The 16,274-nt window shown below is 34.2% G+C and overlaps 1 protein-coding gene across 1 annotated transcript in view; it reads right to left on the reverse strand.

The window, feature by feature from the left end:
• CNTLN (centlein) overlaps positions 1-16,274 on the reverse strand; it is a 253,310-nt gene that overhangs the window by 228,642 nt on the left and 8,394 nt on the right. The window lies entirely within an intron of this gene.

Raw genomic sequence — 16,274 nt, forward strand, 5'->3', positions numbered from 1 at the left:
GATTCAATCTCCTACATTATAGGTTTACCAGATTTTCTATTTCTTCATGATTCACTCTTGGTAGTTAGTCTGTTTCTAGGAATTTACACATTTCTTCTAGGTTACCCAATTCGTTAGTATATATTTGTTCATAGTAGTCTGTTATGATCCTTTGTATTTCATGATAACAGTTGCAATGTGTCTTCTTTCACTTCTGATTTAATTTATTTGAGCCTTGTCTTTTTTTTCTTTGTTACTCTAAAGTTTTGTCAATTTTGTTGATCTTTTCAAAAAATCAACTCCTAGTTTCATTGATTTTTTTCCAACTCTTAGTTGTTTTTTTTTTTCTTTTTCTCCCCTATTGTTTTTCTAAACTATTTCATTTATTTCTGTTCTATCTCTACTTCCTTCCTTCTGCTAATCCTCGGCTTAGTTTGTTCTACTTTTTCAAGTTCCTTAAGGTGTAAAGTTAGGTACTTTCTTTGAGATCTTTCTTCTTTTTCAATGTAGGTCATTACCACTACAAAATTCTCTCAATACTGCTTTTGTTGCATCCCATACGTTTTGGTCTACTGAGTGTTCATTTTCATTTGTCTCAAATTTTTTATTTCCCTTTTGAAATCTTTTAAATCCATTGGTTGTTCAAGAGTATGTTGTTTAATTTTCACATATTTTTGAATTTTCCAATTTTCTCTCTGCTGTTGATTTCTACTTTCATTCCACTGTCATTGAAAAAGACACTTCGTATGATTTCAATTTTCTTGTATTTGGTAAATTTGTTTTGTTACCTAACATATGATCTATTACAGAAGTGTGCCATGGACACTTGAGAATGTGCTACTTGTTGGTGGAATGTTGTGCACATCACTGTTAGGTCCATTTGGTCAATAGTGTTATTCAAGTCCAGTATTTCTTTATTGATTTTCACTCTATATATTCTATCCATTGTTGAAAGCAGGGTATGAAAGGCACCTATCATTATTGTATTGTTCTTTATTTCTTTATATTTGTCAGTGTTTCCTTCACATATTTAGGTGCTCAGTGTTAAAGGCATATATTGTTATAATTTTCAAATCTTCCCAATGAATTGACTCATCATTATATAATGACCTTCTTTATCTCTTATGAAAGTTTTGACTTAACGTCTATTTTATCCGATATAAGTTTTACTCATTCAGCCACTCTAGGTCTTTTGTTTGGAGAGTTTAATGTATTTACATTTAAAGTTGTTAATGATAGGGACGTACTATTGCCATTTTAAAAAATTGTTTTCTGTCTTGTAATTCTTTTGTTCCTCTTTTCTTTTCTTGCTACCTTCCTATGTAATAGTTGATTTTTTTTTTGTAGTGATGGTCTTTAATTCCTTTCTTTTTCCTTTTTTTAATTTTCTATAGACATTTTCTTTGTAGTTACCAAGAGGCTAACCTAAAACATCTAAGTTATAGCAGTTTACTATAAGCTTGTAACAAGTTAACTTCAATTGCATACAAAAACTACATTTACTTCTTATCCACACTATATGTTACTGATGTCACAAGTTATGTTTTTTTAATATTGTATATTCATAAACATATTTTTGCAGGTATAGTTCTCAAGACTTTTGTCTTTTAACATTTACACCAGAATTAAATGATTTATCCACCACCATTACAGTACTACAATATTACAATATTCTGTATTTTTCCATATATTTACTTAAGTTGTAAATTTTATACTAGTATATGCTTTCATGTTTCTGTTTAGCATCCTTTTTATTCAACTTGAAGAACTTCCTTTAGCATTTATTATAAGGCAATTTTAGTGGTTTTGAATTCTCTTAGCTTGTGTTTATCTGGAAGTCTTAATATCTCCTTCATTTTTGAAGGACAGTTTTACTGAGTGTAGTAATCTAGGTTGGCAGGTGTTTTTCTTTTAGAACTTTGAATACATCATCCGATTCCCTTTACGCCTGTAAGATTTCTGTTGAGAAATCTGCTTATAGTCTTATGGGGATTCCCTTGTATATGACTAGTCACTTTTCTCTTGCTGCTTTCAAAATTCTTTGCCTTTAACTTTTGATAATTTGATTATACTTTGTCTCTGTGTAGAATTCTTTAGGTTTATTCTCTTTGGAGTCCTTTAATCTTCATCAATCTGGATGTCCATTTCCCTGCCCAGATTTGGGAAGTTTTAAGCCATTATTTCTTTAAACTTTCTGCACCTTTCTGTCTTTCTTTTCCTTCTGGGACTCCCATAATGTATATGAATCACTAATGTTGTCCCATAAGCCCTTAGGCTTTCTTTGCTCTTTTTTCCTTTCTTTTTTTTCTTTTGGCTCCTCTGACTAGGTAATTTCAAATGACTTGTCTTTGAATCTGCTGATTCTTTCATCTGCTTGATCAAGTCTGCTATTGAATCTCTCTAATGAGTTTTTCAGTTATTGTATTCTTCAGATCCAGAAATTGTTTAGTTTATATTCTCCTTTTGCTGCTATTTTCCTGTTCTATATATCATTTTCCTGATTTCCTTGATATATATATATATATATATATATATATATATATATATATATATATATATATATCTTCTCTTGAAACTCAGTGACCTTCTTAAAGATATTTATTTTGAATTCTTTGTTAGGCAACTCATAAATATCCATTTCTGCGGGGTAGGTGACTAGAAACTTACTTTGTTCCTTTGTTTAATGTTCCCCTGATTTTTCATGTTCTTTATAGCTTTGTGTTAATGTCTGTGCATTTGAAGAAATAGCCACCTCTGCCAGACTTTCGGAACTGGCTTTGACAGAGAAAGACCTTCACCAATAAACCCACCTAGAGATTCTGAGAGCCTCTCAAACAACAAGCACCCACCATTTTTCCTTTGTATTTAGCTGCCCCTATCAAGGTACACCAGTTTCATTAGTGCTCCTGGCGAGGTGAAACAGAAACTGGCTCCTCAGGCAGCACAATGAAAGGCTGAGATTTTAAAGGCATGTTTTAATCCTCTTCCTCCTTTCTGGGAAAGAAGTCTCAGTTTCTGTGCCTTCTCCCAATCCCACAGAGCTTTGCCAGGCAACAGCAAGCTACCTGCCCCTCTTCCTTTGTTCTTAGCTGCCCAGACATCTGAACTATGCTGATTTTGTCAGCACTCTGAAATGAGACAGAATCTAGGCCTTCAGGCAGTGTACCAAAAGGCCAGGAATGTTAGATGGACCTTCACTCTCTCTTTGCTACCTCTATCTATCCCAAGGAAGAAGTCATGAGCTGAGGCAATCTAGGTGCAGAGCTTTGCCGGCTTGGGGGAGGAACCGATGCAGGCAAAGTGAAATTGCTCTTATTACCTGTTTCAATACAGTGTTATTAGCTTTGTACTCATCTTGGGTACTGCAACTTAACTGGAATCTACACTTCTCACAAACATATTCTGGTGTGTGTGTATATAATGAAATTGTGTTTCTGTAGGGGAACAAAGACTGGGACTTTCTATTCTAGCATCTTGCTGACATAACTCCTCCCTTATACTATTTCTTGAATTTCTAACTTGAGACATAATATTTTACCTCTTACCCATCTCCTCCCAATACAGATATCCCTTGAATCCAATGCTCACTGGAATAACTTTGGATATGTTTTATTTTTTGTGTGATAGGGCTAGTATTCCTTGCTACTTGCTATCAAAAATGTAGGAAACAAATACATTCCAATAACTCAACATGCCTCATTATCCAAGCTTTCATTATCTATACTCAGGCAATAAAGATTGGAATAGCAAGAAATAATTGGATAGCAAATTATAATTGTACTAGTGTCTCCCAGCCTCTCATCACACAAGGAAAATTTTCCTCATCATGCCAATGCATTCTCCCAGTCAAACATGTGTACCCTTGCCAGTTTGCATTATACTGCCCAGAGTAAAGAAGACAATGGAGAACTTGCATATTTACCACGGATCCCCATTCTATGAGTTCTCCCCAAAATAGACTACTCCAGCACCTCTGGAGAGGGGGGAGGTGCTGACTGAACTCTATGTATCTCACTTTTTGGTTTCATCCGTACTAATTGTTTATATCACTAACTATACATAATAATTATTATTCACAGTGAGCAACATAGTGTACTGTATTTTCTGGTTATATAAATTTTTGTTTTTTCTGGAGTTAGGAAATATGTCACTCTGTTATCAATGACCTTATCAGTTGGATGACTGGATTAATATTGCAGTGAAGATATATATATATATATGTCATCTCACTGGAGCATTTCTCACTTACTACCAATTGTTAAAGATGAGCAAAAAGAATTCTTACTTGCTTTCTAGTGCCCCTTTATGTACCTTTGGTGCAATTTTTCTTTTACATTCTATCAGATTTTAATAGCTTTATCCTCCCTACCTTCCTTCTACCATTCAATACATGCCAATCAGAAGGAGCAACTAATGCTGAACTTTAAGGTCTTTGTGGATCTCAAGGAAAATTAATATAGATCCCTTCTCTAATTAATCCCTGATTTAAAAGGTAAGATGCAATAACTGAGAAATAAAAAAAGAAAAAACAGGACATTGTAAAATATTTTTTTTTTAAATAGACTCTCTGGAATGGCAAATTTTAAGGGAGTTAGGCTCACAATTCCCTTACATTCAATATGGTATCACATTTCAAATCCTACCAGGATGTGATCATTTACCGGTTGTGTTAATTAATAAGATAAAAGGAAATCTTAATAAAACTCTTTTTCGTTTTTAAAAATAATAAAAATTATGTCACTTTATTTGCTCAGAATATGTATTTACTTATCACTAACTCCAGAATTCCCAAAGAGAACTATAAAAAAATCTTTCCATATTACTAGTCTGTATTAGTGGACCAGTATGTTCAACCGCATTTCAATCTGAAAAGTCATGTCCCTTGAATCTAAGATATTTCTTGAATTATTTCTTTAATAATGTCCATTTCTCTTTTCTCTAATTCTGAAATTCCTAATAATCACTGTTAGAATACATAGATTGATTCTCTAATATTTTTTTCTTTTGCTCCTATTTACTACCTCCTTGTTCCAATTTATGGAAGACTTAACCTTATTTTTCCACACCCTCTAGTTACTTCTTTATTTTGGCAATCATATTTAACTTCCAAGTACTCTTTCTCATTCTTTACCTTCTGGTCATGTAAAACCTCTTCTCTGTACTGCCTTAAGATATGTATCAAACGGGTTTTCATGTTTTCTTCTGCATTGTCTCTGTCTCCTCTGATGTTCATTTTTTTCTGTTACTTTTGATTTCTTGCCTTTTATGTTGGAGGTTTTCATCAACTGTCTTATGATCTTTTGTTGTCCATTTACATTTTAGACTGAGGCGCTAAAAAAGATTATTGGTAGTTTTCTTAGCCTGGGGGAGGGGCAGCTTGCCAACAGGAGATCTTCTCTATGGGTATTTGAATGGAGCATCTGACAGTTTGTAGGGGACCCCTAAATGTCACCATGTTTCCCTGAAAATAAGACCTAGCTGGACTATGAGCTCTAATGCATCTTTTGGAGCAAAATTAATATAAGACTCCGTATTATATTACATTATATTGTATTATATAAGACCCAGTCTTTTATATTCTATTATTATTATTATATATAATATAATAATAATTATATTATTATATATAATATAATAATAAAATATATATAATATATATCATATATATTATATATTATATTATATTATATTATATTATATTATATTAATTATGTAAGACCTGGTCTTATATTATATTAAAATAAGACCAAGTCTTATATTAATTTTTGCTCCAAAAGATGCCTTAGAGCTGATGGTCCGGCTAGATCATATTTTCGGGGAAACACTGTAGTATCTCTGTTTTTTCTCTAGGTCTGCTCAGTTTCACCAGAGAAGAATTCTTACGTCTTCAGCCTGAATAGAACAATGCACAGCTTCCAGCACTGTTGGAGTTGAACAATTCAGTGAATGTTAATTGTTCCTAAAGATAGGCTTTCATTTATTTGTCAGCGTAACCCTAACCACTGTGTCTTGGTTTGTCTCCTACCTCTACATCCAGAGTCTACTTGTTTCAATTTCTCAAGAGAATAAAGCTTGCCCCCTACCTTGATGAGAGGAGTACTGGGCTTCTACGTGCTCTTTACATAGATTTTAATTCAATTTTCTTATTTTTAGCATCATCCCTCACTCCAATCATCAGACATCATTGTTATCTATTCCTAAGACTTTTTAAGTATTGTGGACTTCAATTTTCTCCATTTTGCTTAGTTAGTTACCACTTATCAATTCACTATAAATCATTCAAAAATTTACTAACATGTCTTGCCCCTGTAATGTTTGCTCCTGCTCTCTTTATCCATAGGCACTTATACATTTTCAAAAATCCCTGTTAGTCATTTTAGTGAGAATTTTTGGGAGGAAGTACAGTTGACCCTTGAACAATACAGGTTTGAACTGTACAGTTTCACTTATACACAGATTTTCTTCAAAATAAGTACAGGTCTATAAATGCATTTTCTCTTCCTTATTATTTTCTTAACAACATTTTCATTTCCTAGCTTATTTTATTGTAAGAATATAGTGTATAATACTATACTCTTTGTATGTTATAGTATATAACATACAAAATATATGTTAATTAACTATTTATGTTATCGATATGGCTTCTGGTCAACATTAAGCTATTAGTAGTTAAGTTTTGGGGGAGTCAAAAGTTATACACAGATTTTTTTATTATGCAGGGAGTTAGCACCCCTGAACTCTATGTTGCTCAAGAGTCAACTGTAGAGACAAATACTTTTTTCAATCCATCATATTTAACCCAAGTATCTACTGACATAGTTTCAAATTTTCATTTTACATGAGCTAATAATACAATGTTCTCTCTTTGATAATGTATGTGATTAAATGTTCAAATTAAATATTTTAACAAAAGTCACTAATACAGAGTCACCTTTGGAGCACATGCAGAGGAGAAGAACAAAGTACTGCAAGTCAAATACAAAGGACACATATTACATAAGATAACCCAGCAAGAACTAAGAACTCTAGGGGATCTACCTAATACATCAAAGCAAACACAGACAGTCAGCCAGAATGGGGAAACAAAGAAACATGCCCCAAATAAAAGAACAGAAGAAACCTCCAGAAGTGGAACCAAATGAAACAGAGGTAACCAACCTATCAGAGACAGAGTTCAGAACACTGATGATAAGAATGTTTAAGAAGCTTAGAGACGACATAAAGAAGGATGTAAAAATCATAACGAACAACCAGTTAGAACTAAAGAACACAATTACCGAAATAAAGAACTCACTTGAAGGAATTACCAGCAGGTTAGATGAAGCAGAGGATCGAATCAGCGACTTAGAAGACACGTTAGCAGATCACTCAAATAGAACAACAGAAAGAAAAAAGAATAAAAAACAATGAAGATGGTTTAAGAGACCTCTGGGGTAACATCAAGCGCAACAACATGCGCATCATAGGAATACCAGAAGGTGAAGAGAGGAAGCAAGGGATTGAGAACATATTTGAGGTAATAATGTCCGAAAACTTCCCTAACCTGATGAAGGAAAACAACATACAAGCCCAGGAAGTGCAGAGAGTTCCAACCAGGATAAACCCAAACAGGTCCACACCAAGACACATTATAGTTAAAATGGCAAAGCTTAAAGACAAAGAGAGAATCCTAAAAGCAGCAAGAGAAAGACAGAGGGTTACATACAAGGGAACTCCCATAAGACTATCAAATGACTTTTCTACAGAAACATTGAAGGCCAGGAGGGAGTGGCAGGAGATACTCAAAGTGAAGGAAAACAAAGGCCTACAACCTAGATTGCTTTATCCAGCAAGGCTATCATTTAAAGTTGATGGAGAGATAAAGAGCTTCCCAGAAAATAAGCTAAAGGAATTTATTATCACCAAGCCAGCATTGCAAGAAATACTAAAAGGACTTCTGTAAATAAAAGAAAGATGAAAACAATCTAACTACAAATTTAAAAATGGCAATAACTATGTACCTATCAATAATCACTTTAAATGTAAACAGATTAAATGCTCCAATCAAGAGACATAGGGTGGCTGAGTGGATAAGAAAGCAAGACCATTGTATATGCTGTATACAAGAGACTCACCTCAGATCAAAAGACATACACAGGCTGAAAGTGAAGGGTTGGAGTAAGATATTTCATGCAAATGGAAATGAGAAAAAAGCTGGAGTTGCAATACTTATATCTGACAAAATAGACTTTAAAATGAAGAACATATTAAAAGATAAAGATGGGCACTATATAATAATAAAGGGGTCGATTTGACAAGAGGACATAACCCTAGTAAACATTTATGCACCCAACATAGGAGCACCTAAATATATAAATCAGGTATTGATTGACATAAAGACAGAGATCAACAGTAACACTATCATAGTAAGGGGACTTCAACACACCTCTGTCAACACGGGACAGGTCTTCCAGACAGAAAATCAATATGGAAACAACAGCCTTAAATGATACATTCGACCACTTGGATTTAATCGATATTTTCAGAGCATTTCCCCCCAATGCTGCAAAATACACGTTCTTCTCAAGCGCACATGGAACATTTTCCAAGATAGACCATACTTTAGGCCACAAAACAAGTCTTGATAAATTTAAAAAAATTGAAACCATACCAATTGTATTCTCTGACCACAGTGCTATGAAATAAGAAATGAACTACAGCAAAAAAACTGGAAGACACACCAATTCATGGAGGCTGAATAACATGTTACTAAATAATGAATGGGTCAAGCAGGAGACCAAGGAAGAAATCAAAAGATATCGCAACACAAAAATAAAAACATGACGAACCAAAATCTATGGGATGCCGCAAAAGCAGTCCTAAGAGGGAAATTCATAGCATTGCAGGCCTACCTAAAGAAACAAGAAACATTACTAATCAACCGTTTATCTTCAAACTTAAGGCATCTGGAAAAAGAACAGCAAAATAAGCCCAAAGGGAGCACAAGGAAGAAAATAATAAAGATCAGAGCGGAAATAAATGAAATAGAAACCAGAAAAACAATATAAAAGATCAATGAATCCAAGAGTTGGTTCTTAGAGAAGATAAACAAAATTGACAAACCTTTAGCCAGACTCATTAAAAAAGAGAAAGAGAGGACCCAAATTAATAAAATCAGAAATGAAAGAGGAGAAGTGACAACAGACAACGCAGAAATACAAAAAATTTTAAGAAACTACTATGAGCAACTATATGCTAACAAATTTGACAATCTGGAAGAAATGGACAATTTTCTAGAGGCGTACAACCTTCCAATGCTAACTCAAGAAGAAACAGAGAACCTGAATAGAGTGATTACCATCAGGGAAATTGAATCAGTAATCAACAATCTCCCAACAAACAAAAGCCCTGGACCAGATGGCTTTACAGGTGAATTTTACAAAACATTCAAAAAAGAATTATCACCTATTCTCCTCAAGCTCTTCCAAAAAATCCAGAAGGAGGGAAGACTCCCAAACACTTTTTACGAAGCCACTATCACCTTGATCCCCAAATCAGACAAAGACACCACAAAAAAAGAAAACTACAGGCCGATATTGCTAATGAACATAGATGCAAAAATCCTCAACAAAATATTAGCGAAGAGAATTCACCAATACATTAAAAAGATCATACACCATGATCAAGTGGGATTCATCCCTGGTATGCAAGGGTGGTTCAACATCCGCAAATCAATTCACGTGATACACCACATTAACAAAATGAAAAATAAAAATCACATGATCATATGGATAGAGGCAAAAAAAACATTTGATAAAATCCAGCAGCCATCTATGATAAAAACCCTTAAGAAAGTGGGAATAGAGGAATCATATCTCAACATAATAAAGGCCACATATGATAAGCCCACAGCTAACATCATACTCAATGGGGAAAAGCTAAAACCATTCTCCCTAAGATCAGGAACAAGGCAAGGTTGCCCACTCTCTCCACTTCTATTCAACATAGTGCTGGAAGTTCTAGACACAGCAATCAGACAGGAAAAAGAAATAAAAGGCATCCAAATTGGTAAGGAGGAAGTAAAATTGTCATTATATGCAGATGATGTGGTACTATATATAGAGAAACCTAAAAAAAAAGAAAAGAAAAAAACAAGTCACTAATACAATTTTCCAGGAATCTACACTTTCAGTCCAATAGAGGTTAAAGACCTAAATAAAAACACGGACTTTCACAAATACTGGTATCAAATTCAAGACTGGGTCTCATGCTTATTAAACATAACAAATGTTTTATGTGTAAGAATGAAAAATTCTTTCAATAAATCAGCATGACATTTTAAAATATTTATTTATGTACAAGGTGTGATCAAACAATACAGTTAATGTTTAAATAAAGCAATTATTACAGTAAAAGGCACATTGCCATTAATTCCCCCTGCAAAATACTGCTTCACACTTATCCCATCGTTCTTGACACTTTCTGAGGCAGTTTGGAATTAATGTCACTGTGAGTGTATTTACTTGAGCTCTCATGGCTGCCTCGATGTCCTGAATCGATTCAAAATGTTTACCTTTCATGGTCCTTTTGACTTTGGAGGAGTCACACAGTGCCAATTCTGGTGAATAAGGTGGATGAGGACACACCATAATGTTTTTATTTGACAGTAATTGCCATACCAGAAGTGATGTGTGACACAGAGCCTTTCAGTTATGATCACAAAATACAGTGGATGCTGCTGCCAAGTGCCATCCAACGGAAAGGCAGGGATCTTCAATACAGGAAGTAGCGTGGAACCTTAGTAACAGTGTGTGACAAGTTTCAACATGTTCGGTGTAGTCGGTAGGGTATGAGCTACGGTTGAGAGAAGGTGTATTTTACAGTGTGGCGTAAATCATCCTCCACTGTGATAACACTCCATGTCACATGTCACTTCCGGTATACAACAATTTCTGTCTAATAAGAACATTACAGTGTGTCCTCATCCACCTTATTCACCGGATCTGGCACCATATGACTTCTGGCTCTTCTCTCAAGTCAAAATGATTCAAGACATCGAGGCAGCTACGACAACGCAACTAAAGACACTTACGAAAGAGCACTTCCAGAACTGCTTCAGAAAGTGGCAAAAAGGATGGGATAAGTGTGTTCAAAGCGGGGCCGGGGGGGGGGGGGGAGCGGGAGTACTTGAGAGGAGTTAATGGCAATGTGTCTTTTATTGTAATACATTTTTAAAAATTTAAACATTCACCATATTATTTGATCACACATAGTTAATTCACTGGGTGCAATGAACAAATTTGAGGACCTTATTAAACTATTTCCTAACATTAACTTCTTAATATACAAATGACATATATATTTATTCTTATGTTCAAGACATTAGTTTCTACTGCCTTGTATTTTAATCTCATTCACTCACTTGCTCACTCATTCATTTATTCAGTGCATTAGTATCTCAAGATATTACCCAAACCAGAAATCTACATAAGAACCTAGCTAACATCCTCTGATCTAATTTCAAATCAATATCAGTGTAAGAAGTCATTCAATCTATTGTAACTAAAATGAAAAGGAGAACTTTACCCCACAGGATTAGAAATGTTTCTGGTAGACTAACTTAAGGTAGACTCACATGTTTAGTTATCCAAAGAAAATTTGAACAATTCAAGTTCCTAATGTATTAACATTCATTAAACTGCATGTTACAGTTTCTTCAGTGTTTATAATTCCTGCCTATTGAAGTTGTAATGTTTCCCATGCATTCAAAGATAAACTATAGTGGTTGTACTCATGACACTAATAATATCGTGAATTAAGAGCTCATGTTTAATAATAAGGAAGTGGGATTTGCAAGGCTGCTAAACAAGAGACACGAGTACATACAAAATGTACTTTCGGCAGTAGCAATTCATAATAAACTCATAAAGTGACAGGTAAACTCAAATATCTAAAAATCATAGAAAATAATATTTTCCACAAATTCAAAAGGAAAATATATATACACAAATGTTTTCTATTTGTCTGGTATTATTGTATTAGAGATATCAAAATTTTATTTTCAATAACAAATTTCTACTTAGAATTACCAAAAATTCTTTCCATATCTTTTTCCAGATATCAAGGAAATAAATGATTACATTAATGTAAATATATTTATCATAGTATTTAGCAGACTCTATTACAAAGTCTCCCTTTCTGCAAACGTCTTTCTGACTACTGTTTAATAGCAAAGCACAGTTATCTTTCTCTAACTCGAGCACAGTATCTGCACTCAGACAACAGTCATTTGATGTTAAATAAGTAAATGTTTTGTAGATATCTGTTTTAATGACCATGCATTTCTGAATCTCACAATCTGATTTCCTTGCAACATTTGATATCCCCTAGGCATTCACTCCTAAAGGTAATAAATTTCCCCTAGATATCCAATATAAAGGTCCTAGAATTTTCATTGGTTACCTTTAACCTTAATAAATTATTTTCTTTGGTGCTTATATCTTGCTTTGTCTCAAAGTGAAGATGTAATACAGAACTGATGTTTGAAAAAGAAATCAATAAGATGTTCAGAGCTGAGATGCTAAGAGCTTCAACAGAGGGTTTGGAAGTTAAGGACACAGAGGGATTATTGGACTTGAGTGGCACTGTGAGAGATAAAGTGACTGAACTTGGGAATTGATTTTCTGTTCAAAAAGAGACCAAAAGGTATCAAAGATTACCCTCAAGATGTGAAATTTAGAGAAAAGTGAAAAAAAAAGGCAACATTGTGGAAGGGAAAAGTTAGGTAGTAAAAAAACTCAAAGGCAAAGCCAGTAAGTTCTATAGATAATATAGTGAATTTGAAGGGCACCATAGGACATGAATTAGAAATGCCACAGGCAATGGATATATGAAGACATATAAAAGAAAAAGTTTACACAAAAGGTGTAAAATGTCTCTTAGACTTCATTCATGCATAATAACTAATGCAAATAAAAACTATTTTAGAATATCATTTTTTACCTTTCCGATAAGCAAAGATGCAAAAGTTTGAAAATGGCTAGAATGTAGAGAAAATAGGCACCTTCCTGCTTTCCTAGTAGAAGTATAAATTGGCAACATTTGACAGTACCAATCATAATTACAACTGTATACATCTTTTGATCCAGTGTAGAAGTCATATATTACTAGACAACAAATTGGCCCAAAATCTAGCTTAAAACAACAAACATTAGGAGACCAGATTCTGACATACAATGTGAAGAGCTCTGCTGACCCACTCCTCAGTAAAACTGGTGAACACTATGAAACAGACAGGGAAAGCCTCTGTAAATGGTCCTAAAGATAAACAGCATATGAAGAAACACCTATGCAGCAAAACCATAAAAATTCAGTAAGAAAGGCAAGCATTTATGGTAACTGAACCAAGACCATTCCTTTCTTCCACCCTCCCAGCTCAGTAGGGTAGAGTCCACTCAGATTGCTGCAGTAAGAAACACGGCTCCATCTCCCCCAGGTTCCCAGTGGATGGTTTTTTTTTTTTCCCCCAGGAGCAAGACATCAGCATTTTTCATCCTGCCTCCAGCTAACTGTTGCTGAGACCAAATCCTAGGCAAGTGCAGTTGAGAGGTGGGAGCTCCATTCTTCTGCCCAGCCACCATTTGTGGAATAAAAGGCTCTACCTTGAGCACAGAGCATTGAGAATACTGGACTCGCAAACTCCCTTGCCACAGCTTATGGCAACCATGGATCCACACCAAGAAAGGCAAGCCAAGAGGACCTAAGGCTGCCGCCTCCCCTCTGCCAAGCAATCAGCTCCTACATACAGTGGGAATGTCACTCAAAGAGAAGCATAATATTGTCCACAGCCCCAGCTCCAGAGGCCTGGCTCAGATTTTGTCTGGTGCGGGGTAGGGAGTAGAGAAGCATGAAGTAAAATATATAGGTCCTAACCTCTTTCCAAAGGGAACTGATTTCATTTGCAACACAGTGTGGAGAAGTTCAAGCCTAGAGGCATTCTCAAGAATAGTGTAGGTTGTGGTGTAAGGCAGCTGTATAAGATTCAAGATGCTAAACTGGAACACACGTGTCTTTATGTATAAATGTTCATTGCAGCTTTGTTTACAGTGGCCAAGACATGGAAACAACCAAAATGTCCTTCAATAGATGAATGGATAAAGAAGTTGTGGTATATATACACAATGGAATACTATTCGGCGTTAAGGAAAGATGATATAGGAGCATTTGTGACAACATGGATGGATCTTGAGAGTAAGTGAAATAAGTCAGACAGAAAAAGCAGAGAACCATATGATTTCACTGATATGTGGTATATAAACCAAAAAACAACAAAAGAACAAGACAAACAAATGAGAAACAAGAACTCATAGACACAGACAATAGTTTAGTGGTTACCAGAGGGTAAAGGGGGTGGGGGGAGGGAAAATGAGGGTAAGGGGGATCAAATATATGGTGATGGAAGGAGAACTGACTCTGGGTGGTAAACACACAATGGAATTTATAGATGATGTAATACAGAATTGTACACCTGAAATCTATGTAATTTCACTAACAATTGTCACCCCAATAAATTTAAAAAAAAAAGAAATTCCTGAGGTAAAAAATGTTTTCCAGGAATACCAAGGCACAAATATTAAACAGATTTAAATGTAGCATAATTTGGGTAATTAATGGATTATACAAAATGATAGTCTATTTGACTTTGATATTGAGAATATTCTTTTCTGACAGATATAGAATGAATGGCATAACAGTTTCCCTTCTCAACAGGTCCAAACATACTGCATGGTTCTTTAGGAAATAGTTACATAATTATAAAATTATAAATGCCACTTACAGGTTTCAATTTCAAATGTCAACTAAAATTCCAAGATATCTCATAGTGTGATCTATGGGCTACAACAATAGAACTACCTGGGAAGCTTATTAAAAAGACTCCTCTGCAACAACATGGATGGATCTTGAGAATATCATGCTAGCGAAATAAGTTAGATGGAAAAAGTCAAGAACTGTATGATATCACTCATTTGTAGGATATAAAATGAAAGCAACAAATGAATAAGACAAAGAAAGACTCATAGACACAGAGAACAGTAGGGCGGTTACCAGAGGGAAACGGGGGTTGGGAGAGGTAGAAAAAGGTAAAGAGGGTCAAATATATGGTGATGAAAAGAGAGTTGATTTGGGTGATGAACACACAATGTAATATACAGATGGTGTATTATAGAATTCTACACTTGAAACATATAATTTTATTAACCAGTGTCACCCCAATAAATTTAATAAAATTTAAAAAAAAATAAAAGTAAATAAATAACATAAAAACTCCTGGATCTCCTCCCTAGAGAATTAGTAGATCAGGAGAAAGTCTCAGACATCTGCATTTTACCAAATTCTCCAAGTATACTTATTCACACAGAAATTTTGAGAATCATTACTATAAAACAATAAATTCCAAAATTTTTCATGGTATACCTTATCAGAAAAAGGTTTTTGAGTACCCACCCCCAATATATGTATATTTATTTATTAATTGTACATATACTTATGTAAATGTATATGTATATTTCAGAATATGAAGAATAGAAATCTTAAAGTATGAGAACGATGACCTAACAATATTTTAATATTTGCTTCTGTCTCAATCAAAAGGAAAGTGAAAATTAATAATCTTAGAAAGCTTAAAAAAATAACAAATTAGAAAGTTTAAAAATACATACAAATAAAAGAAGGATAAAGAAAGAATCACAATAATAACAACTAAAGCCCAAGAATATATCTTCTAAAAGCCTTATTCTACTAAAAAAACTGAGACAGAGTGATCACATTTTACCTCAAGGATGATTGAGGAATTAACAAGGATACTTCAACAAAAGACTTAATTCTGATCATCAAGAGAAACACTGACAAATTAAACATACAAACAACATAAGGAGAATCTAATTACACTATTTTAAGAGTTCACAATAACCAAGGATGGTAAAATTAGACATATATATATATATATATATATATATATATATATATATATATCTATCTCATAGATTTTTTAAAAGTCAAATTCAAGATAATTTTGGAATGATCCCAGAGCAAGAGACTCCAAAGGTGAATACGAGTATAGTTCAACTTATCAAAACATGATATTCAGATTATATAATCATGATTCCAATAAAGAAAAAGGGAAAGCATATGGTTATATGCTTAGCTTCTCATTTAGGAAATGTAATGAAATGCATTTAATAGGAAAGCAACTGTTTTAATTCCTGTGGTAAGTGTCATGGGACTACTGTATATCTAATGTCTGATAAGGAGTTCCT

Source organism: Rhinolophus hipposideros (assembly GCF_964194185.1).
Source record: "Rhinolophus hipposideros genome assembly, chromosome: 11".
NCBI lineage: Eukaryota > Metazoa > Chordata > Mammalia > Chiroptera > Rhinolophidae > Rhinolophus > Rhinolophus hipposideros.